The sequence below is a fragment of the Urocitellus parryii genome, chromosome 4 (genome assembly GCF_045843805.1).
Source record: "Urocitellus parryii isolate mUroPar1 chromosome 4, mUroPar1.hap1, whole genome shotgun sequence".
Taxonomy (NCBI): domain Eukaryota; kingdom Metazoa; phylum Chordata; class Mammalia; order Rodentia; family Sciuridae; genus Urocitellus; species Urocitellus parryii.
The window spans coordinates 79760302-79785021 of NC_135534.1; the positions used below are offsets into that span (position 1 = coordinate 79760302).

A 24720-nucleotide genomic window follows, 5' to 3' on the forward strand; every position below is an offset into this window, starting at 1 on the left:
ATTTTAACTGAAACAATTATTTTATTAAATAACACTTTGTTTTACAACAATAACATCTCAATTTAAAAAACATTGATTTATTTTTCTACTGGTGTTTAAAGTTTGAATTATGTAATTGATTTTGATTTCCAGCTTTTGTGTTACTTCTTGCTTTTGTTTTTCATTTTTTGTTCTCTCTTTCTCTCTCTCTCTCTCTCTCTCTCTCTCTCTCTCTCTCTCTCTCTCTCTCTTTGTTACTCCTTACCACTGAACCAACAGTGAAAAACATTGTATGGCACAGTGGTGCACGCATTTGACCTCAGCTATGGAAATGTAGTTAAGTGGTAGAGTATAATTAAAGGTATTAAGGAAATAAGCCTTCTCAAACCTACACTAAATTTGGGGTAAATTTTTTCTACTCAATTAAAGAAATGTTTAGTTAACCAAAAGCAGACCTGTGGCAGAGTTAAGTTTAGGACTTTCTTTTGTTATAAACTGGGTTGGAGCTTGGCAGTGTGATAGATGTAAACTTTCAAGTTCATCCACTTTGTGTTTCTTTGGCATCTACCAAAGATCTGTTTTTATAAAACCGAAGTGTCATAGGCAATTTCATAAAGAGAAAGATCTGCCCTAAATCTGATGGATTGAATTTTTTAAAATTTCAGATAAGAAAATGATAAGATATACAAACACTCACACTCACACACACACACACACACACACATATAAACAGAGCCATATTGTACTAAGAATGATGAAATAATAGAAATCAACATGTTAGAGGAATAATGAATGATTCTACTTCCAATAAAGCTTCAGAATTATTCTTCAGTGTTTTTCTTGTTCTCAAGTATTTTTCTTGTTCTCAATTGTTTGATTATATATTTTTTTTGTTCGTTCATAGTATTGGAAACTGGTTCCAGTGGTGCTTTGCCACTGGGTTATATCTCCAGCCTGTTACAGTTATTTATTTTGAGACCAGGTCTTACTAGGTTGCTTACAATCTCACAAAATTGCTGAGTCTGGCTTCAAACTTGCAATCCTCTGTCTCAGCCTATTGAGTTGATGGAATTAAAGGTGTGTAGCACCAAGCCAATCTCTAGTCCTCAGTCTTAAGTAACACCCTGGTTTCAGGTTTTCAGTGATGGAAAATATTAATGAGAAGCTTAATTAAGTTCTTCTATACTTGATTTTCTGAGTTAATCCCAAGACATAGTTAGGGTACTAGGTAGTCTTGAGCTCTTTATTCTCTCCTAGCTTAATTTTTTAAATCTTCTTTTTCTTTTTTTCAAGCTTAATTTCATTCTGAAAAAATTAATTTCTCCATAATTTTAGCACTTCAGAAAGGTGTTATGAATATTAAAAGAGCCAGGATTAATGCATTACCTGGGGCACAGTAAGCACCCTATAAAGTTTTAGCTGTCATTAAGACAGCAAAAAATCCTAAAGACTTTAAAATCATTTATTTGCAAATACAAAATTTGTTATAAAAATTATAATCAGTTTATAACAAAGAACTAGAGCAGCATTTCTTATTTTATTATGGCAACAAAGACCCCTGGAGCTGGTCTTGGGAGGTATTCATGAAATGGGATCATCCTTTCTTGGTTATGAATCTGAATCTCCCCACACTGAGCACCTGTGGGGCAGTAAGCCTCTGTTGTCAGTGTGGATGGGCTGCTCACTCACACACTCTCCACAGGGGAAAATGAGAATCAAATAACCCAAGGGCAAAGAATTGTAATCTGCTTTAACAAAGAAGGTACAGTTCTTTGGCTGTGAGTGAGGCACTTTTCTCAGGATTGGAAGTTTGTCTTGGTGGAGAATCAATAGACTTGAATGGCAGTTACTTTGGGAGCTGATTTCAAAATACTTAATTAATGCTTAACCTAGTCCCATTTAATTAGACCCTTCTTTTGTCAACACTTATGGATGACTGAGCACTAAGCACATAGTCTTTGATTTAAGCTACAATAAAAACATTGTCTACTGGGTGTCAGGGTAGCTGTGCAGTAAATCCTTCTGTTTTTCCATCACTGATTTTTGGCCTGTTATGACATTAACTGGATTCAATTGTCAGGACCAAAAACAAATAAACAAGTACATACATAAATGCTGTATTAGTTCAAAGAAGTGGTGCATTCCCTCAAATTTCATGATTAAATTAATATCTCCTGGAAATTGATCATTTAATGTGGGCTGCTATCAGTGTAATTGAAGATTTTGTTGGTTAGTATCTATGGATAATTTAGCCATTGTCCAATATGGTGAGTATATTTAATAATAATACATTGTGTGTTTGGAAAATAGTATAGCAGTGGATGTCAAGTATTTTATTTATTTATTTACTTGCTTACTTACTTATACATCATACATACATACATACCAAGGATAGAACCCAGTGGAACTTAACCACTGATCCAAATCCCCAATTTTGTAAAAAAAAAAAAAATTAAACCAAGGAGCATTCTTTAGGGCCTCACTGTGTTACTGAGGCTGACTTTGAACTTGTGACTCTCTGGCCTCAGCCTCTTCAACAGCTGTGATTATAGGCCTGAACCACCATGCCTGGAGGATGTTAAGTGTTCTTATTAAAAAATAGCTATGTGATGAATAGGTTATGCATAGATTAATTAGATAGGTTTGGTGATTTCACAATGTGTCTGTACTTCAAAGTATCATGTTTACATGAGTTAATATGATTTTATTGGTCAAATAAAAATGTAAGATCAAATTTAAAAGTTTTGTGAAATAGATTAAGTAACACTGTGCTACATTTGATTTTTTTTGAGAAAGAGGATTTTGTAATATTTATTTTTTTTTAGTTTTTGGTGGACACAACATCTTCATTTTATTTGTATGTGGTTCTGAGGATCAAACCCAGCGCCTCGCGAATGTCTGGCGAGTGCGCTACCACTTGATCCACATCCGCAGCCCTGCATTTCTTTTTAAAAGAAAATTTTTTTATACTGCCTCACTGTATTGCTCAGGTAGCCTCTAATTCCTGTGCTCATTTGAGTTAGAACTACAGGCACACACTATGATACCCACCATATATGGCTCTTAAAATATTAATGTTTAAGCATGACAGCCTCTGTCTATAAATCAGCTACTCTGGAAGTTGAGGCAGGAGGAATGTACAGTCCAGGCCAACTTTAGCAATTTAGCAAGGCCCTAAGTAATTTAGGAGATCCTCTCTCAAAACAAAATAGAAATAGTCCTGGGAACATGGATCAGTGGTCAGTACTCCTGGGAAAGAAAATTGTCAGAACCATAAGTAAATAAACAAATACATATATAAATGTTGGATTAGTTCAAAGAAGTATATCACTCCCTCAAATTACATGATTAAGTGTTGATGTCTAATGGAAATTGAGAGTTTAATGTCAGCTGCTTTCACTATAACTGTAGTCTTTTTTGTTGGTTAGTATGTATTTTATTCAGTGACTGATAAATTGGAATGCATTCTTTTATTCCTTATTTAGTAACAACATGTTCTAGGCATCAAGGATAGACCACTAAAAAAGCAGACAAATCTATGGAAACTAACTGCTCTCATGAAAGAGCAAATAAATACTTCTAGAGCAAGGCATTAAATAGATATGGTAAGGAATAATCACTTACCTTCAATAAGGTTGAGTATTATGAAGGAAAATACTGTTACTGTGATCATAAATGCTGAAGAGTTTACCCCTATTAGTATAAGAAAAAAATCTGACTTTAGAGACAAAACATGATTAGGGTGTGGTGGGCAGGGATAATCAAGTGGGAAAAAGTGTAAGTTCAAATGACTGAACTGAACCATTGAGTGGGGAGTGAGCTGACTCAAGAGTGGAATAAATGAAGGATATAAAGTTAGACACAGCCAGAATATTCAGAACCATGAAGGTCCCTGCAAGTCTTAATTTTGAATACATTTCCCTATTGAATATGGAATTTTGAATACATTCCCTATGCCCATTGTTTTATGTATATAGAAATGACTTGTTGATATACACACAACTTAGAAAACAATACAATCTATTTAGAGACTGAGATCCTTCAATATTTAAAGAGTTCATTCAAAGCAATGGCTTAATTAAAATGGGCAAAGGATATCAAAAATTTCCAAACACATGAAAATATGTTCCATCTGATGCATGAAAGGACTCGAAATTTTCAAACACAGAACAGAGCAGAGCAGGTAGGACAGTGTGAAGGATGAGTTCCGGAGTCAAAGTGCATGCAGAGCGCAGGCAGAACTCTCGCCCTTTTGCTCTACCCAGGATTTGATGTCCTGCATCCAAACAGCTTCTATGATACTACTATGGCTCAGCGAGCCTATCCGAGCCCGCGCGCTGTAAGCTTCAGGTGGGAGAACCCGGGAGAGCTCGCTGCAGGAAAGCAGTGCTGCTGGACTGCTCTTCCTGGTTAGAGCTGCAGAAGGAAATTTATCAAGGAGCAGCCCTAAATTGGGACCCAGTTCTGTGTGTAAATATGCAAATTATGGTCCATTGTTGGCTTCTGCCATCCACCCACCCTCAACTTCTAAACAATCTTGATTTCAGGGTCTCTGAATCTAAGATTTACCAGAAACAAACAAACAAATATCTTCGGGGTTTGAGAGAACATTGCCAGGTAACAAGTCCAATATTTTCCTCATTTGCGTGTTGGCAGTAGATACCAGTGAAGAGTGTACCTATTTGATTTTAGATGGAAGTGTACCCAGGTGGTTTTAGTTGGAAGACTAAAAGATCAGTGAAGAGTTCAAAGGAAAGTGAAAAAAACCTGAACCTTTCTTCTCTCTGTGATCAGTTTTCAGATCCACCTTGGAAGGAACTTGGGTACATTTTCTCAGAAAAGGTGGTCCTTATTTCTCTAGGCAGAATTAAAAGTCAGCTTTCCAAGTTTTTAAAATTGTACAAGAACCATCATTGTTTTCTCACAAACAATGCAAACACATATTTAGATTTTCCTTTGCAATTACACAAGAACCAGAAACTAATTCACCATGATTTTTTTAAATATTGAAAAACAGAATAATAAAATTAAATCCTTTTATTCTCAACACCCTTACAGCAACTTTATAAATACTTTGGGAAAATACATAGTAGGTTCTTTTTTATTTCCTATTTGTTTTTTTCTCCTAACTCAGGGATAATTTCCTACTGAACTACATCCCAGCCCTTTATTATTTTAAAATTCAATTATTTTATTTATTGGTACTGGGAATTGAACACAGGGGTGCTTTAAAACTGAGCTACATCACCAGCCTTGTGTTCGTGTAATATATATATATAAATATAAAATATATTCTTATTTTTAAATTCTCAGACAGAATTTAGCTAAATATCTTTGATCCTCACTAACTTGCAGAGGCTGGCCTCAAATTTGTGGTTCTCCTGTCTTGGACTCCTGAGTGCCTGGGATTACAGGAATGTGCCACAACTCTTGCTCAGATCTTCTTAATAAAAACAGATTTTCATATTTTACAGAGGAGTGGATGCTGTTAGAAAATTTGATTTAGAATTGGAAATAAATTCTTTGTTTTTGACGATTATGGACCCCTAGTACAGCTGTGCTTTTCAAATCCAAGATCACTTCTAGAAAACTTACCAGATCATAAATTGTATATGTACATATGTGTATGCTGGAGGACTAAAAGATCAGGTATAAATTCTCATTCCTTCTAAAACCCTTGCATTCCCACAGCTGAATCTTGGTGAGAAGTATGCCAGGAGGGGAGGCACCCAGATTTAAAGATCAACCTTGGTAGAGTGGCAATATGGTTTTATTCTTTTTAAAACACTATTTCTACAAATCAGTAAATAAACAAACGTTCTCACATTTTTTCCATTGTTCTTTTCTTTTTGTAATAATGAGCAAATAATAGGTGTCACAGTTTTGCACACCTGTAATTCCACCACTTGGGAGACTAAGGCAGGAGGATCTGGAGTTCAAGGCCAGCCTGAGAAATTTAGACTATATAAAAAACAAATATTATTAATCATAATGTGAACTCTGCCAGTATCACATGGAGGCCCTGATCCCTTCATGTTTGTCATATTATTACTTCTGCAGCAAGTAGTGGTGAGCCCACAATTTCTTAGGTGAGTATATAAAAGAGCATCTCTGACAACTTTATTATATCAAAACAAAGAAATATGTGAATTTTATTTACAATTAAATCTATACCTTAAAATTCTAAGCCAACCATGGTGGCACATGCCTTTAATCCTAGCAGCTCTGGAGCCTGAGGCCAGAGGATGGAGTGTTCAAAGCCTGCCTCAGCAAAATCAAGGAACAAAGCAACTCAATAGGACCCTGTCTCTAAAAATAATATAAAATATGGCTGGTGACATGGCACAATGGATGAGTGCCTCTGAATGCAATATTTGGTACTCACTAAAAAAAAAATCTAAATAGATGTGCATAATACTATTACATGCTAAAATATGTTGAACATTTTAAGCATTTCATGGGTTCTAAATTTGATGAAACTGCAAAAATATTTCATTTCAGACCTGGAAAATCTAATAAAACACAAGGTAATAGAATAAAAATTATTCAGATAACTTTACAGAGACAAATATTTTTAAAAAGGTATATATATCAGCAAAAACAAAGAAGGTTTTTTACTTGGACAAACCCAATTAAGTTGAAAAGTAAATTCAAACAATTTTTAGGAAAGAAAGTAAACTGAAAAGCCTTTCTTTTAAGTATCCAACTCACCAGAGTCCGCTCTAAGAAAACTCAAGTCTGGAAGTGAGGAAAATTTGTCAGTAACACTCAGGTCTTCAAACCTCAGCAGCTGAAAATTTGGGCTGCTCCTTAGAGGAACCTCAGAAGAAAAACCATTCTCCAGAGAAGTGCCCTACTTAAATACCTGAGACTCACCTAAGACCACACCCACTATAGGTTACCTCTTCTAAAAGTGCTGGATTACACTATGAGATTACAGTGATTGGCTTTATATAATAGAGTAAACAACTTTGATGAGATTTGGGGTAAGACACAAGAAAGTTCACATGACTTAGGTTTTCCAAAGAGACATTTTAACTGAAACAATTATTTTATTAAATAATACTTTGTTTTACCACAATAACATCTCAATTAAAAAAAATTGATTTATTTTTCTAGTGGTGTTTAAAGTTTGAATTATCTGATTGATTTTGATTTCTAGCTTTTGTGTTACTTCATTTTTTGTTCTCGCTCTCTCTCTCTGTCTCTCTCTCTTTTTTTTTTTTTTGTACTCCTTACCACTGAACCAACAGTCAAAAACATTGTATGGCATGCTGGTGCACGCACTTGACCTCAGCTATGGAAATGTCGTTAAGTGGTAGAGTATCTTCAAAAGTATTAAGGAAATAAGCCTTCTCAAACCTACACTAAATTTGGGGTAAATTTTTTCTACTCAATTAAAGAAATGTTTAGTTAACCAAAAGCAGACCTGTGGCAGAGTTAAGTTTAGGACTTTCTTTTGTTATAAACTGGGTTGGAGCTTGGCAGTGTGATAGATGTAAACTTTCAAGTTCATCCACTTTGTGTTTCTTTGGCATCTACCAAAGATCTGTTTTTATAAAACCGAAGTGTCATAGGCAATTTCATAAAGAGAAAGATCTGCCCTAAATCTGATGGATTGAATTTTTTAAAATTTCAGATAAGAAAATGATAAGATATACAAACACTCACACTCACACACACACACACACATATAAACAGAGCCATATTGTACTAAGAATGATGAAATAATAGAAATCAACATGTTAGAGGAATAATGAATGATTCTACTTCCAATAAAGCTTCAGAATTATTCTTCAGTGTTTTTCTTGTTCTCAAGTATTTTTCTTGTTCTCAATTGTTTGATTATATATTTTTTTTGTTCGTTCATAGTATTGGAAACTGGTTCCAGTGGTGCTTTGCCACTGGGTTATATCTCCAGCCTGTTACAGTTATTTATTTTGAGACCAGGTCTTACTAGGTTGCTTACAATCTCACAAAATTGCTGAGTCTGGCTTCAAACTTGCAATCCTCTGTCTCAGCCTATTGAGTTGATGGAATTAAAGGTGTGTAGCACCAAGCCAATCTCTAGTCCTCAGTCTTAAGTAACACCCTGGTTTCAGGTTTTTAGAGATGGAAAATATTAATGAGAAGCTTAATTAAGTTCTTCTATACTTGATTTTCTGAGTTAATCCCAAGACATAGTTAGGTTACTAGGTAGTCTTTGAGCTCTTTATTCTCTCCTAGCTTAAATTTTTAAATCTTCTTTTTCTTTTTTTCAAGCTTAATTTCATTCTGAAAAAAATAATTTCTCCATAATTTTAGCACTCCAGAAAGGTGTTATGAATATTAAAAGAGCCAGGATTAATGCATTACCTGGGGCACAGTAAGCACCCTATAAAGTTTTAGCTGTCATTAAGACAGCAAAAAATCCTAAAGACTTTAAAATCATTTATTTGCAAATACAAAATTTGTAATAAAATGTATAATCAGTTTATAACAAAGAACTAGAGCAGCATTTCTTATTTTATTATGGCTCAAGAGAATAGAGGTAAAAATAGAAGCAGGGATCAGACTGAGAAGGAATCTGAGCTGCTATTCCTAGAGGAGGCTCATGTCATCCAAATGTGGAGTAAGAGAGTGATGACCTGGAATGTGTCTGGGGAGTTGGGCTGAAGAAGCTAAGTGTGGTGTTCAGGAGGAAATGGATTTGCACTCACACTTTGGGCATCACAGTGTATGGTATCTGGCAACCTGGAAAGCCTTGGTCCTTCAGAAGACTTCCCAGAGAAGCCTGAAATCTGATGGCATAGGGCCATCCTTTACAGTGTCCTGAAATCAGTCGCCTGATATGTGTTGCTCGGCATGTGGAGATTTTTATGCTAACCTGTAGGTCATGGACCTTTCAGGATTGCATTTGATCACCGAAATTTAAAGTTAAGAATCTGGATGTGAATGTTATATGCCCAAGCGAAACTGATTGTGGAACCCCGGATTGAAGAGCGATTTTGAAATTGTAGCCTTTGCAGTTGTGGAACCTGACCGCTAGGGGGCAACCGGTTACCTTGACTTTGGAAATACTGATTTCATTTTTAAATTTTTGGGGTCACATGTATTCATAATTCTCTTTTAACAGATCAAAAACGATATGTGAACTTATGATCACACACATGGATGTTACACTTTGAGTGCTTTATAAGCGCATAAAAAAGTGTCAACAATTTAATTTTTTAATGACTTGGAAAAAAGGTAGGGGATGACAATGAAAACATATCTCCAATTTATGATCCGAAGAGCTGCGGATGAGATATATAGTAAAGAAAATGTCATGTTTCCAAATACTTCAAACTGTTACTTTTCTTTGAGGAGGCATTCTATGATATAGAAATATATATATATATATATATATATATATATACACACACACACACACACACATACATATACATACATACACAAACACACACAAACACACACACACACATATGTGTGCCCACATGCGCTTTTAATGGAATTTAGGCTTACCACTTTTACTTAATTTTTGTCATCAGTTCCTCTATTAAAATAAACCTTGGATTGGAATAGTTAGGGCAAGTCACCACGTTGAAAATTTATGAGATTTTTTCTTTTCTTTTTTTCTTAATGTTGGTGGGAATGGATTTAATTCAGTTCCACTATAACCCAGAGCTCCCTAGATTAGGCCATCACTCTACCAATGAGCCCCAGCCCCAGGCTTTTCTGTGCAACTGTAAGAGATTCATACACACTTGCTGAGTGGGGCACACCTGTAATCCCTAAAACCTTGGGGATGGAGGGGGAAGATTGAAATTTCTAAGCTTGCCTCCACAATTTAGCAAGGCTGTAAGCAACTTTGTGAGACCTTGTCTCAAAGTAAAAAATATAAAGTATTGGGGATGTGGCTCAGTGGTAAAATACCCCTGGGTTCAATTCCTGCTATCAAAAGAACAAAAAGGCATTCATCCACCATTCAGCTTATGAAACTTACATTCTATTGCTCTCACAAAAACTGTTCAGAGATGAATACTATATGACAGAATAAATCTTCACATAATAAAAACAAACAATGTTTGATTTTAGTACCTTTATCAAGAATCAGTTGATTTTAGATGTGTGGGCTTATTTTTGGGTCCTCTCTTCTAATCCATAAATTATTTTCTTGATAATGTTAAGGAACATATTTTTGTACTTTTAAGGTTTCTCTTGAGAATAAGTACATGTAATCCTTTTAAATGAATATCTCTGCAGGACTATGTGACTTTAAGGAAGAACATGATCCAAGTTCAATATCAGATGATGTATCAGTTTCTTCTTAAGGAGGAGAGATTTCAACTGGCAACACAGAACAGAAAAGCAAAGGAAATTTTCCAGCAACTCAGGGACGGTGAATCAGAATGGCCCAACAGACGGAAAAGCTGAAGGAAATGTGAAGAGAGCTGACTGAGATGTGCCACAAGCCTGACATGGAATTGCTCCAAATGACCAGGGAAGGTCCATTCTAAGAGAGAGGAATTCTTGTCTAGGCAATGTTGACTGCAGAGCCCATTGTGCTCAGCTCAAAGACAGGTGCGCCTTCACACACATCCCTACATTGGGCCAATCATTTGTTTCTCTGTATTGTGGTAATCTTGGAAAATTTTACACCTTGTGTTAGATAATATAGGAAAAAATAATTTTCTTTGTTCCCAGGAGACTACTCGTACAGAAAACTCTGGCTAGGGGAAGGTTAGCTTCATTGGGTTAATTCTCAAATCATGTTACCTAATTCACCACCTTCTCTTTTCTTGCCAGAAAGCAATTTCTGAAGATACTGGGGATTTGTCCATGCATAGACAAAGTTGCAGAGTTTGGTAACCAATTCCCATGCTTTCTGCTTTTTATGTGCTTTCTTGTTTAGTTTAAATTGTTGTCAGTTTGGTCAGACCTCTCCTTGAGAATAAAACTGGGAGGTGAGGGACAGGGAACCTGGGTACCACTGCCTCAATGCACAGCCTCTTTCTGAACTCCCTCCTTCTCAGTGGACACCAAGGATGTCTCTCATGGGTGAGTTTCTCTTATCAACATAGGCTCTGATTGCTACTTAACAGGGAAAGAAGAAAAACTACTTTCTTAAAACAAACAAACAGTACTAAAGGGTTAGGGTTAGAGTTAGAACTCTTTTACTTCCTTGCAGGAATTTTAAAGCATGTTGGAAAGGCATTTTTACACCATGATCTCTGATTTCTGAAAAATTGGTTTTCTTGTTGGTAGAGAATATATGTTTTGAATTATTAACATTTTTCTATGTGGAAATTTAGCATTTTGTCTGAAAAGAGGTCTAAGGCAATAGATTTTTGGTCTCAGAAATTTCCTCCTTATGTGCATGAATTTAAATATACCTAACTCATTCTGGGCTTGTTTCACCCATTTCTACTATCTTTTTCAGCCCCAGCTAAACAAGATAATAAAGAGTGTTTTTCTAAGGCACCCAGATAACCAATATTCTTGATAACTAGAGAGTTGGAGCATACTGAAGACACTCTAGTGGGGGGAAACGGAAAGAGGAATGTTCCCTAAGGATTGGAAGAGGAGGGGGCTTCATTCCCATCGGAGCAATGTCCAGATCCTGTCTATCACAGAACACCCTAGGTATAGGCAGAACTCAGAGTGAAAGGGTTGCCTGAGAACCCTCAGGATCAGGGCTTTCATACTGTATTAGATACCCTCCATTTGCAGAGATGATCAAAGTCTCTGTTCTAAGGAATATTCCCCTTTAGACACCATTGACTATATCATTTGTAACGTTTGTGGACTGAGTCCCAAAGGCTGAACTTCTACTTTCTGTAAGATACCAAGGACCTTTATATTGCCCAAAGTCCAGTGAGGAATGCAGGGAGGGAATTACATTCAATAATTTTAGAAGTTGTATAATGTCAGAGAAGAATAGAGACATTAGATATTGATATAAATTAAGTTCAGATAAAAATGGTAAAATTTCTTAAATCCATAGAAGTGTAGAATAAAATGTATACTCAATTAACCCCAAATGGAAAAATTTTGTCATTTTTACAGGACTAAGTTGTTGCAGATGTGAATGGCTCAGCAAAAGAACCAAAAGCTCATGTCAGGTAACATCACTGGAATCCTGGACATGCTGAATAGCTTCAGAGGTAAGAAACAGTTGTCTGGCAGTCAGGACTCAATTTCTTTCTTCAGTGGCTTCTGAAATGAGGAATACCCATTTTCAATTTTAAAATTTTTGACATAAAATTTGTATATGATTTTCTAGAATGTTTGTACCATCCTTCCTTGCATAATCACATTACAATGACCAAGATTGACCTTTTAACTTACTGATTGCAAATGCAAAATTAAGACCACACTTTAGTTATATCTGAACACATCCACTGTAAAAAAAAAAAAAAAAAAAAAAAAAAAAAACAGAATTTTTAACTTATATGATTATGAAATGATACAATGCTTAGTTCTCAAAGTACCAATCAAACATTTGTGTTTATTTAGTTTAATTTTGGAATTTTGAATATGGAATAGTGGTTTTTAATTTGTCCTATATTCTAGTTTCATTTATCATAAATTCTACAAAAATATATTATTCATAAATCAGAAAGTTTTTACAAAAATGATTGTTAGGCAAAAAGAAAAAAAAAGATAAAATTGTCACAAGTGGAATAATTCCAATCCTACCAGATAGATTTCTAAACAGATGAATGTTAAGTAATCTGTGAATATGTCAAAATTGTGTTAATCCCATACTAGAAAACAGGTCTATACACAGCAGAAGACTGAAACCCAGGTAAAGTTAGAACCAGGGTCTCAGCAGATAAGGCAAAGCAAGAACATTCTTTTCAGAAACTGCTGAAATGTGCATATAATGTGTGTCATGTAATTTTTGATGTTTGGAAATGGAACAGTCACAGCTGATATCATAATGAATACCTGTATCATAGCAAAGTGATGAATATTTTTTAACAATATTAAAGAAAAAACAGAATTACAGTTTTCTACAAAAGTAAGGATTTCATATTTTATGAAACAAATTATGTAGAGGTAAATAAAAATAAATTGCTGCTCCACACATCGATATGACTTGACCTAATTTCTTTCCTTCCTTCCTTCCTTTTTTCTTTCCTTCTTTTCTTTCTCTCTCCCTCTCTCTCTTTCTCTCTTTTTTTCTCTCTTTCCATGATGGGAAGGAGCTGTGAGTGCTGAAGAGGTCATAATAAACCTGCTTCACACCTGAGTGAGGCTGAACTCTGCTCTTGTTAGTGAGGATGAGAGACAAATAAAGAAATAATTGAACATAGATCCTCTGCCTCTCACAACAAGGTTACATAGTACCATTTGCTAATTGGAGTTTTGTCTTTCTGCAGTTAATAGTACTGTGAAATAGAAAGTGGCTGACACTACAAAGCTGTATTAAGGATGTCAGAGGTGTAACATTTGGGGATGGAGCATAGTGTACCTGGAGATACCCAGAGAATAGAGAGTTATGCTGCAAGGGGAACCCAGGCCTTCACCTCAGGTAAGCACTATTGGGAGGTAGAGGTGCTGAGCTCTTCCAACTGAATTCTGGGTGATTTTAAATATTCCAGAACAATCAATATTGGTTAAAGTATTGATTTTGATGGGTGTTTCTCATATTTTCTTTGAAGAGGAACAGGCATTACAGTCTCTCTACCAAACCCCCACCCCTAATTCAATATATGCAAAGGCCTCTGGGTAGGGTTAGGGTGTTTCTAGATTATGACAATGGAACTGTGAGCTTGTATGATGTTTACTTCCCTTCCTTCCTTCTTTACCTCTCCTCTGAACCTGTCCTTTGCCTTGAAGTCAAGTGTCATGAGTACTAATTGGTGAGCTCCCATGTCAGGAAACTGAAGTCCTGAGACCCACTCTAGTCAGACAACAAGAGTGTGTATGAGATCTTTGGGCACATGTAACTTTAAGAAACAGTTATTCCATGGCTACAAAAATAATCTACCACATTGAATGTATTAATTTGCTTACTGAAATTCATTTTCATAAACTTGTTTATTGTGAAGCATTTACTAGAATATCAGGAATAGCTTTAAAAATAATGTTAATGAGATAAATTCATATAAATTCATGGCGAGCATTCTTCTAATGTGTTTTGCTTATGATTTTTAGCATATCCAGAGTTGTACAACCATTGTAACTATCTAATTCTAGAAAAAAATTTCATCACTTCCTCAGAAAATGCCCAATACATTAATATTTACATTCCACTGATCCTCTGCTTCTGGTGGCAACCTTCAATCTAATTTGGGTTTATTCAACTCCTGCACCAGGGACTGGGAAAGGCGGGGGATGTTATGAGAAGCCAGGACATGAGAATAAACACATACATCTGACCTGCAATGTGGATTTCACATGTGTCTAGCTGCTGTCAGACTCTCATCAATTGGTTTCATAGTAAAATCTTCAGTGGAGCAATATAAGTTTGTTGCTGATGATGAGTGATGATTCTCAGGTTCAACTCATTGTAGTTGGTGAGATACAGTTGGCATTTTTCTTAACCAGAAAGCAAGAAGTTTTAAATTGTCAGCAGTGTTACCCAGATAACAAAATATATCTCTGAACACTTGTTTAGGAAAAATAGCCCCACTCAGACTCACATGGTCATCTGCATTTCAACTACTGAATGAACCTTTTGACTTAAAGATTTTTGGAAAACTAGACACTAAGGTCAATAATCGACCTGCTATTATTAATATGCTTAATGGAAACAACACAAATGTGCAGTCATAGGCTTTTAGTTTCCCTAATTAATAGTTTATGGATTTGGGGAAGTTTTATAACCACACAAGCATGTGATATAATAAAATGACACAAACACCATAATTTTACAAATTATGGTAGCTCTGTGTAATATAATACATTATAAATTATGGTAGATTTAATTCTTGCTGGTCCATGCATGATTTATTTTTTATGACTCTTTTCTTGTCTAGTTGCTATGACAAAGACACCCAGAACAGTGGTGAACCTGGTTGGTGATAGCAATACCCTCCTGTCACCCACACTCCATATACAAGCTTTCATTTCTCCATTAAATATGATACTTGGCTGTAAGATTTTATAGGCATTCTTTGTTAGATTATTAAAGCTCACTATTCTTTTTGATTCATTGATTGAAACTTTTTTTAAAATTATGAACCGACAATGAATCATATCAGTTGTTTTTTCCTGTTTTGTGGTTATTTATATTCATTCTACTCTCCAATGTTAAGTTACTCTTTTTAGAAAAAATTCCATTTGAACATGGCATTTTTGGCCTTAATCTGTAACTAAATTTGATGAGCTAGTAACTTGTTTAGAATTGCTGCATCTATGTTACATGAGAGTCTGTATCATAGTTTTTATTTCTTGTAAAGCCTTTGTCAGACTAAGATATAAAATTTATAAATTGGGAATTATTACTTCCCTTTTCCAGTCTCTGGAAGACTTTGTCTAAGTTTGTATTTTTATCTAAATGTTTAGATGGATTCACTGATATATATCATTAAATTTTTATGAGGGTTTTGTTTTAAAATAATGGTTCAATTTTCTTTAATAAAAATAATACCACTAATATCATATGTTTTTGTTAGCTTTTGACCAATACATTTTTAAGAAATTTGTTCATTTCATCGAAATTGTGAACTGTGTCAGCACACAATTTTTGAAAAAAAATCCTCTTACTAACATTAATTTCTGAGGGCATGTGCATTTGATTTTTTAATTCTTGGTCCCAAATTCTTAATTAGAATTCCCCATCCCCTTTTTATATGAGTACTATAGATTTGACAATTTAATTAATCTTTTTTAAGAGACAGATTTTGGATTTTTTGATAGATAGGTAGATAGATAGATTAGCATTTTCTGAAATGATTAGTAAAATTTTGCTTTAGTTTGTATGACATAGATTTGCTTTTCTTTTTTTTAATATTTCTTTATTTTTTAGTTATTGGCAGACACAACATCTTTGTTTGTATGTGGTGCTGAGGATGGAATGCCAGGCGACCGTGCTACCACTTGAGCCACATCCCCAGCCCCTAGATTTGCTTTTCTTTAATAACTCATCCAGACATTTTTCCTCCTCCTCATTCCCCGGCTCATTACCTGCCCTGCTTCTCCTTTTTTCATACTTCCTCCTTCTTTTTTTTTTTTCTTAGATGTTTCAGGTTTAGCAGTTATTAAGCACCTGCAGCAGAGGGCTGGCCAAACAATGTGTGCAAGGCTTTCAGGATCCACACTCACATCACACCTCATAACTCTGCTGTGAGACAGGGGTTACTGTACAGTCCAGAAGCCAAGACCACCAGTAGTTGGATAGGATCAAGACCTGAATTCAGTTCTTTCTGACTCCAGATTCAATTCAACTTTATTGCATTATTTTAGAAAATATATACATATGAGTTTGTCCCAATCCACATGAACTCATTAAATAAGCTTGATATTTGTTTCTCACTTCTACCCTTACAATAATCTCTTTTTAGAAATTTGGAAGGATATAATTTTAAACATTAAAATCTGGGATTCAGCAAATGAGAATGCATATACTGTTAGTTCAGAGTCCCCTTTGGTCTGGCTTCTGGCTAGTAGTGAGACCTCCTGGTTCCTCCTCCCCTTTCCTCCTGCCTAGGTCAGAGCTGCCTTAGAGGTCAACTCTGACTTTCTAGCACAGAAGAAAGGGGGCTCCTGGCAATGGAATAAGCAAAAGGAAATCCAAATGTGTTGGAGCCTTTCCAGTGGCTAGCAAACACTTCTTGGTTTCTCTGAAGAAATTCTTAGTCCTCTCTGGGACACACAGGGTGGGATCTGACCCAGGCAAACCAAGGGCTTTCTGTGGTCTGGGAGAAAAGCACCTGCATGGTTACCCACTTGAGGACTGGAAGGCTGACTGCATGGGACAGAGGACCCTTTCCTGACCACCTCATCTTAAAGTGCAGGAAAATGAAGTGAAAGGTGGGAAGTGAATTCTCAACATCTAGGGAATGACAAAGAAAGATCTAAGAAACCTAGAAAGGAAGATTTGAGTTCAAAAATCCCCACACATATAAAAGACAACTGAAATGAAGACACTGAATTGGCAGTTGTGTTTTGACACAGAACACAGGGTTCAAAATCTATTCTATGCTCTTTTGGCAGTCACTTCCAGTGGGCAATCATGCCAAGCACTGTGCCTCAAAGAAAGGATCCAGTCAGGCCTTTTATATTTTATAATTGATATATTAAATATTGTATACTTTCTTCAAGCATTTATTTTTGGATGCATTCTTAATATTAGTCAATTAAAAATATCACCATTATTGTTTTTCTTTAATCCATGTGTTTGCATGGAAACTACCTAGGAGGGGAGAATAGGAGCCCAGTGTTAATAAGGACTGACTGCATGAGGCAGGGACTTGTAAGACCCCAGAAGCTTTCTTTGTCTCCCCTCTACTCTGCCCTGTGTCACTGGTAGTCTGACACTGAGGGCTGAGTTTCCCAGTTTTCTACATAAGCTGGTTCCCAACAAGGACTGGAAGAATATTCACTGAAAAAATGGAGAAATCACTGGGCTTCTCCTTTTCCTGTGCAGGGCATCATCTCCTCCATGCCTGTGTCCACCACCCTGGCCCAGAGGGTAGGTAATGTCACACTCTCCCTCCCTTCTAAGATCATAGCAGATCCCCAGTGATGCTACTTTCTGGCTTGTGTTTTTCCTTCAGCTCTTCCTTCACCAGTGTAACCAATACTTGCCATTAAACTGCCTCTGCTTTAAATGCACTGCATGCTTTCATTTTTCTTTGTTAAATTCTACTGATATAGTGCCCCTTCATATTTTTTTAAATTCTCACAACCACAAGGTATAAAAAAAGAAGCAGGTAACAAATTTCCCCTTAAAAAGGGAAAAAAATGCAGTAAATTGTCCTAAAAGTGATTAAGGGTGATCCATTTACATTTATGAGAGGAAAGCATTGTTTCTCCTGCTTTCTTGTCAGAGCTTTTAATTTATACATGAGTATGATCTGTCAAACAACACCTTTGAAATAGTTTTTCTTTCAAGCTGCATCTACAAACTAAGGGTTTTAAAAATCCATAAGGTGTATTTCATTACCTGTGTTCCCAACTGATTACACATGATTCTCTAATTTACACAACTGTGTCCCTAGCACAATTTTAAGGTTTTTTTTTTTTGTGGAAATGTAAATTGAACCAAGGACCTTTTACATGCTAGGCAAGCACTCTACTAACTGAGCTATATCCCCAATCCCTTAGTACCATTTTAAATTTCTTGGTTAAACAGAAACAAGATAAAAATACTCAACATCATAAATATCATTGTGAATGTTGGTAATAGACTTCAATTTGTGAAAATATTGGCCTGCTAGATGGTGTGGTACATGATAGAAATGGACTCTCACTAACAAAAACTAGTGGCATTCAAATACATAATTAAGCTAAGATATATTAGAGGAACTTTCTACCTTTGGGTGAATAGGAATTAAGAATCCCTTGAGGCCAGCAGCTTTAGCCTTACAGAGGATGCCCTGGTTAAGTCAATAAGCAAAGGAGGATTCTGGAAGGCCGGTGTTGAATGGAAGGAGACAGCACCTCCACAATCTTGGCAAGGTTATGCTTGCAGAACTTCAAAGGTCAAGAAACAGAACATCCTTTAACCTACAGAACAGTTTAGATGAATTTTTTCTACTTACTTTTTACAAATGGTGAGTTAAAAGACTGTATGTATTGTAGAATATGTTTAGCACTTTCTTTTATAATAACCTGGTACTGACTTTCAGTGTTAGTGGACAAAATGGTAAATACTCAGCACTTTGAATTTATTAGTCATCTACCAAAAGGTCAGTTTCTGCAAATCCAATGTGATTCAGGACATTTCCTAAGAGGGCAATTAGTCCTGAACAAAATGAATGGATTATGTACATTTTACATATAGAATAAACATGAAAACTCAATAAGAAATTATATAAGATTGTAATAATAAGAATTATGGGCTGGGGATGTGGCTCAAGTGGTAACCTGCTTGCCTGGCAAGTGCAGAGCACTGGGTTCGATCCTTAGCACCACATAAAATAAAACAATAAAGATGTTGTGTCCATGGAAAACTAAAAGGACACCAGATTTTCACTCTTAAATATACAAAATTGAACAGAAAACTAAGTATGTTTACATAATTTGAGGAATAACAGAAAGGATTAAAGTGGATTCCAATAGCATTTACAATATATTTGCATATTTAGGAACTGCGAATGAGAATTAATTTCACAAAGTGATAATTTCTGTATTTCCACATCTGTGTGTTGCAAGAATTCTTATAAAGTGTCTTATCAAGAAGAATCATGATTTTCTGACTGTACATATGTTAACTGCATCTTCCTTCTTGCAGGATTGAATCTATGCAGCTGTATATAGTCCAGCCTGTGAATCCAGAACTCAGTGCAGGGCCCATCACTGGACTGACAGGCTCAACAGCTTCCGAGCAAAGCATAAGCCCATGGGCAGTATTCTCACAATCTATTATTTGTTGTTAGGATCACAGGGGTGGTATTTCTCTTTTATTAAATATTTTACTTATTTTAGAAATAAATAATTTGGCTGCAAATTCTTGAATATGTGTCTGTAGTCAAATTTACAGTATAAAGAGTGAAAGATTAAAAAAACTACTTAAATATAATCCAGGCTCATATGTCCTGAGGTATATATATATAAAACAAGTGATATAAAAACAAGTGATATAAAATTGCAAATTTTAATAAACAGAGCTACACTCAGATTTAAGTTTCATTATTCAATTTCACATACAAATTTATGCAGTTGTTCAGTATGTTCATTATTGAAAAAAAATTTGGTCCTGGCATTTTAACTTGGGGCATTGCACATATTAGGCAAGCACCATACCACTTAGCCAGATACGCAGCCCCCAGTTTTGTTTTGAAAGAGAGTCTCACTAATTTGCCCAATCTGGCCTTGAACTTTTCATCTGCTTATCCCAGTCTTCTGGGATTTCAGGCTTAAGCCACCTTATCCTGCTAAATTTGAATTGTTAGGAGAAGCTTTGGCGGGGGGGAATAGTTGACTAGAAATTTATGTTGGTTTTAACATGGGTATATGTGATTAAATGACCTAAAATTTTGAATAGCTATAGGAAATCTAAGAGAAGAAATCAGCTTTATCACCAAGAAAGGAAAATACTCATAAAATTTATTTTGGTTTGCTGAATATAAAAAGCAGTATGTTAAATCTCAGATATGCAGGGCAGTGCAGAGCATGCAGAAAACTTAGGGATAGTGAAAAGTTTTGCATAAATAAATTTTAAATTATTCTTTCTAAAATTACAAAATTTGAGGAATAACAGAAAGGATTAAAGTGGATTCCAACAGCATTTATAATATATTTGAATATTTAGTAACTGTGAATAAGAATTAATTTCACCAAGTGATAATTTCTAAAATGTATAAATGTATTTTTATCCAGTTATTTAGAAAAGGTTACAAGAGAGAAAAATCTTCACCTCTCATCCAAAAGATGACAGCATTTTTTTTGAAATAGGAATATTTTTCTGATACTTATTTTTGATGCCTCCAGAGAGTTCAGGCATCCTCTCTGTAGATATTTTGAAATAAAAATTAAATTAAAAGATATTAGTTTTATATTTGACTCAATATTTGATTTTTCACATTTTCAACAAATTTCTTTATCTATGGTAAGGAATTTGTTCTGTAGATTTACTATTCATGCCCATAATTGCCGCATCCGGCCTCAGGAACCAAGTCCGGCGAGGGACGTCGAGGTTAAAAAAAAAAAAAAAAAAACACAGGACACCAAGGTTCTTCATCCAGGAGGAGGCATGTGTGCGCTTTATTGTCAAATTTGTTCCCCTTATATACTTTCTATAACTGCAGTGGAAATTTAGCCAAAACAGGGGAGGAATAACACCTGCTACTCTTGGGTTACCGTGACCGTCCCTTATCAGGAAGCTCCAAGAAGGCCAAGATGTTCCCAAAAAGGCACATATGTCTGAGGCAGATAAACATGAAATTGCAAGCCTGCGTCATGACCCTGTGAGCTGGCCACTTTGACATGCAGAACAAGGAACTGGGGGCTGGGCCCCGAGGGCCAGGGAAGGCCTGCTACCAGCACATAATTTATTAGGTTTTACAACCAAAATCATTGTTGCTGTTACAATTTCACATTTCTCAGTAGTAACAGTTCTTCTCAGAAAAACTTTTTTTAGAACTTTAACTTCTTATTATTTACATACATGTCTGCAGTATTGTTCTTACAGTTGATATTACTCTGTCTTGAAAGAGCCAATTGCCACGTCTTCCTGTATGGAGAGTTGAGAAGCGTGAATGTTGGATTCGATCCACAAGGTGCCTCCTTGGTCACTCCAACATCAGAATGCTTTCTTGCCTGGGGTACTCAGACTTATGCCACTGGCAGATATTACTGGGAGGTGGAAGTGGGAGACTCTTGGAACTGGGCTTTGGGAGTCTGTAATGATTATTGGGAAAAGGACAGAAATTACAAGATGGATGAGGTGGAGGGGCTCTTCCTTCTTGGATGTGTTAAGGAGGATTCCCATTGCACTCTCTTTACCACCTCCCCACTTGTACTTCAATATGTACCAAGGCCCATTGGCCGAATAGGAGTATTCCTGGATTATGAAGGTAGAACAGTGAGCTTCATTAATATTACTCAAAGTTCACTGATATACAGTATTCTTTGCAGTTCCTTTTCTCCCCGTGTCAATCCTGTTTTCTGCTGTAGTCACATCTGACCAGACATAGATAAGGACTATGCCCCAATATATGAAAAATTATTTAATCTAAGGAAACCCTCTTCCTTGGGTATTATCAAACGTTACAAACAGGTTATATTTTATTAACTTTACACTCCTTCTAATGTTGTGAAAACCTGCTTACTCTGTTATTAATTATGGTGATAATATTAAAAGCTCATATATTCCTAAAATTTGATTTTTAAAATTTATTCATTTGAGGAATATAATTGCCTATGGTACATGAAATAGAATATATTTTCTGGTTTTACTTTATTTGTGGACTGTCACAAATGAAAGAATAGATAAAGTATGACTTAATAAAGTTAAAATTCAACCCAAGAGAACATGTCTCTTTCTCTACCCAAACAAGCATGACCATAAAGACTCAATGGTTATAAGAACATAATTTTCTCCCTTCTTTTTTTTACTAAATTTAATTTACTCATCTTGGTCCATTTTCTGTTGTTTTCACACAAAACCTGCATCTGAGTAAATTATAAAGAAAATATTCATTTACCTCACAGTTCTAGGTCATGGTGCCTCAGACAGGTAAGTTCTAAGTCATGGTGCCTCAGTTTCTGGTGAGTTTCATGATGAATCTGCTCATAGCAGAGAAGCAGAAGGAAAAATCATCCAGTGCAGAATGTGGGAGCACATGGATGGCATCCTTCATAACAACCCACTATCTTAAAAATAACTCTCCAAGGGCCAAAAAATTCACTCTTTCATTCATGTTCAGTCCCAGGAGAAAGGTACTGATCCTTTTTAATGACTTAAAGGCCCCATCCCAAAACTCCACTGCTCTATGAAATTACACTTTAATTTGGTTTTTATTGAGGACAAACCATGTTCAAAATATATTACTATATGTCCATCCTGTCCATTATTCTGAGTAATCATGCTTAATCATCTGTGTGATGATTTCCTTTCTAAAATTATAATCACACACGTGAATATTTACAATTATTAGTATTCTCCTCTGCATTGTCAATCACAGGACAATCAATTTAGTGCTGAATCAAAGAGTTATACAGATGGACAAAAAGAAAACTGAACCCTACCTATACATACTCTTTTACAGGTTGACTTAAGAGAAAATAGTAGTCTCATAGAAAAATTGCCTAGACAAGACATAAGAACAATAATCAATGGGGAAAAATTTAATGGGTCTGCATTAAAATTAATGACTTTTTGCTTAAAGATAATATTTCACAAGTGTAAACATACAAAACTGGAGTTGGAAAATTGCCATGCACTGTGCCTGTAATTTCACCTACTTGGAAGCCAAATAAGGTGGTTGGTTTGAGTTCAGGTATTCAAGGCAATAAAGCAAGATATTTTCTCAAAACAATAAAAGCTGGAACCAGGCATGCTGGTAGATGCCTATAATCCCAGCCACTTGCAAGGCTAAGGCAGTAGGGTCAGAGGTTTATCAAGGCTCTAAGCAACTTAGTGGGATACTTTCTCAAAAAATAGAAGTGACATGGTATGTAACTCAGTGGTAAAGCATCCCTGTTTTCAATTCCCAGTGCACTCCCCTCAAAAAAACAATATATTTACCAAGTATGTATCAAAGATACAATATATATGCATCATAGATGCTATGTTCATTGATCTGAATTGTCACTTTGGACTTAAGGATGCTTAAGATTAGGATGCTTCTGGGCATGTCAATGGGAGTGTTTCTAGAAATGATGGACATATGGGACAGCAAACTGAAGTACAGATTCAGTAAAGATCCAGTACAGATTCACTCTAAGTGTGGTTGAAGTCCTGGATGGAATAAAAGTTGGAAAAATGAGGCATCAGTGCCCTCTAGCTTGATTCTTCTTGAGGGGTTTTAGATTGCTGCTGCAATATCCTGAGAGGATCAGACTCGAGCTCCTTCACTCTTCCAAAGGGGACTCTGACCACTGACTATCAGGTTGTTTCCAGGCTTTTTATCCCACTGGGACTACATCATTAATCAATCTTGTCCTGAAGCTTCAGTATCTTAGACTAAGCAGCTACTGGTTTCTCCAGCTCTCCAGCCTGTAGACAGCCATTGTGGGATTATACAGCTTCTGGTTCTGTAAGCCAATCTAATAATCTCCTTTCAATAATCATATATTCCCTGTTGGTTCTGTTCCTCTAGAGAGCCCTACTAACACAGATGCATAAAGTTTGGTAAATAAAGAAAAGTGAACCTGGTAAAAAAAAAAAAAATTAGATAAGTTTTCTTGAATGGTAACATCACAAAACAGAATACACATATGTAGTCAGTGAAATATGAAAAAATACTCACATTTATGAGTCATTATATTATTGCAAATTCAAACCATAAATTGAATCACTAGACCTTGGCAAGAATAAATAAAAATTTAAAGATGAATAATATGTGTTGATAAAAATGTAGAATAAATAAAGTTTACACAAGGCTAGAGAAAGTATTAATTGAAAAAGTAAATTTTGGCTTACTTACTGAAAGCATTTTCTAAGGCTTAGGTATTCCAGTAGGGATAAACATATATTATCAGCAGTTTCTACATATACTTGTTAGGTAAAATTTATAGGCAATGTTGTTCCTTTCATCATTTCTCATAATACCCTAAAATTTGGAGCCAAAGACACTTACCAACAGTTGAATAGCTAAATTGTTGTACACTCATGCAAAGCAATTCTATGAAGCAATCAAAATGAACAAACTCTCATTGCAACAATGTGAATGAATCTCAAAAGCATAAGCTGAAAAAAATATTCAGTTTTTCCACTGTATATATCTAAGGAATGATATATTAGATATTTACTAATAGAATACATTTTATATACTTTTACCACACACACATACACACACACACACACACACACACACCACATACACACAAACACAATACCAATGGCACCTTACTTAAATAAATTTCAGACTCTATGATGTAACATTAAAACTTAAAATTTTGGGGGGAGGTGCTGGGGAT

General features: G+C 35.6%; 1 pseudogene; it reads left to right on the forward strand.

Moving 5' to 3' along the window:
* The first annotated feature begins 13422 nt into the window (after window positions 1-13422).
* On the forward strand, window positions 13423-21763 carry LOC144254300 (tripartite motif-containing protein 51-like; annotated as a pseudogene).
* The last annotated feature ends 2957 nt before the right edge of the window (window positions 21764-24720 follow it).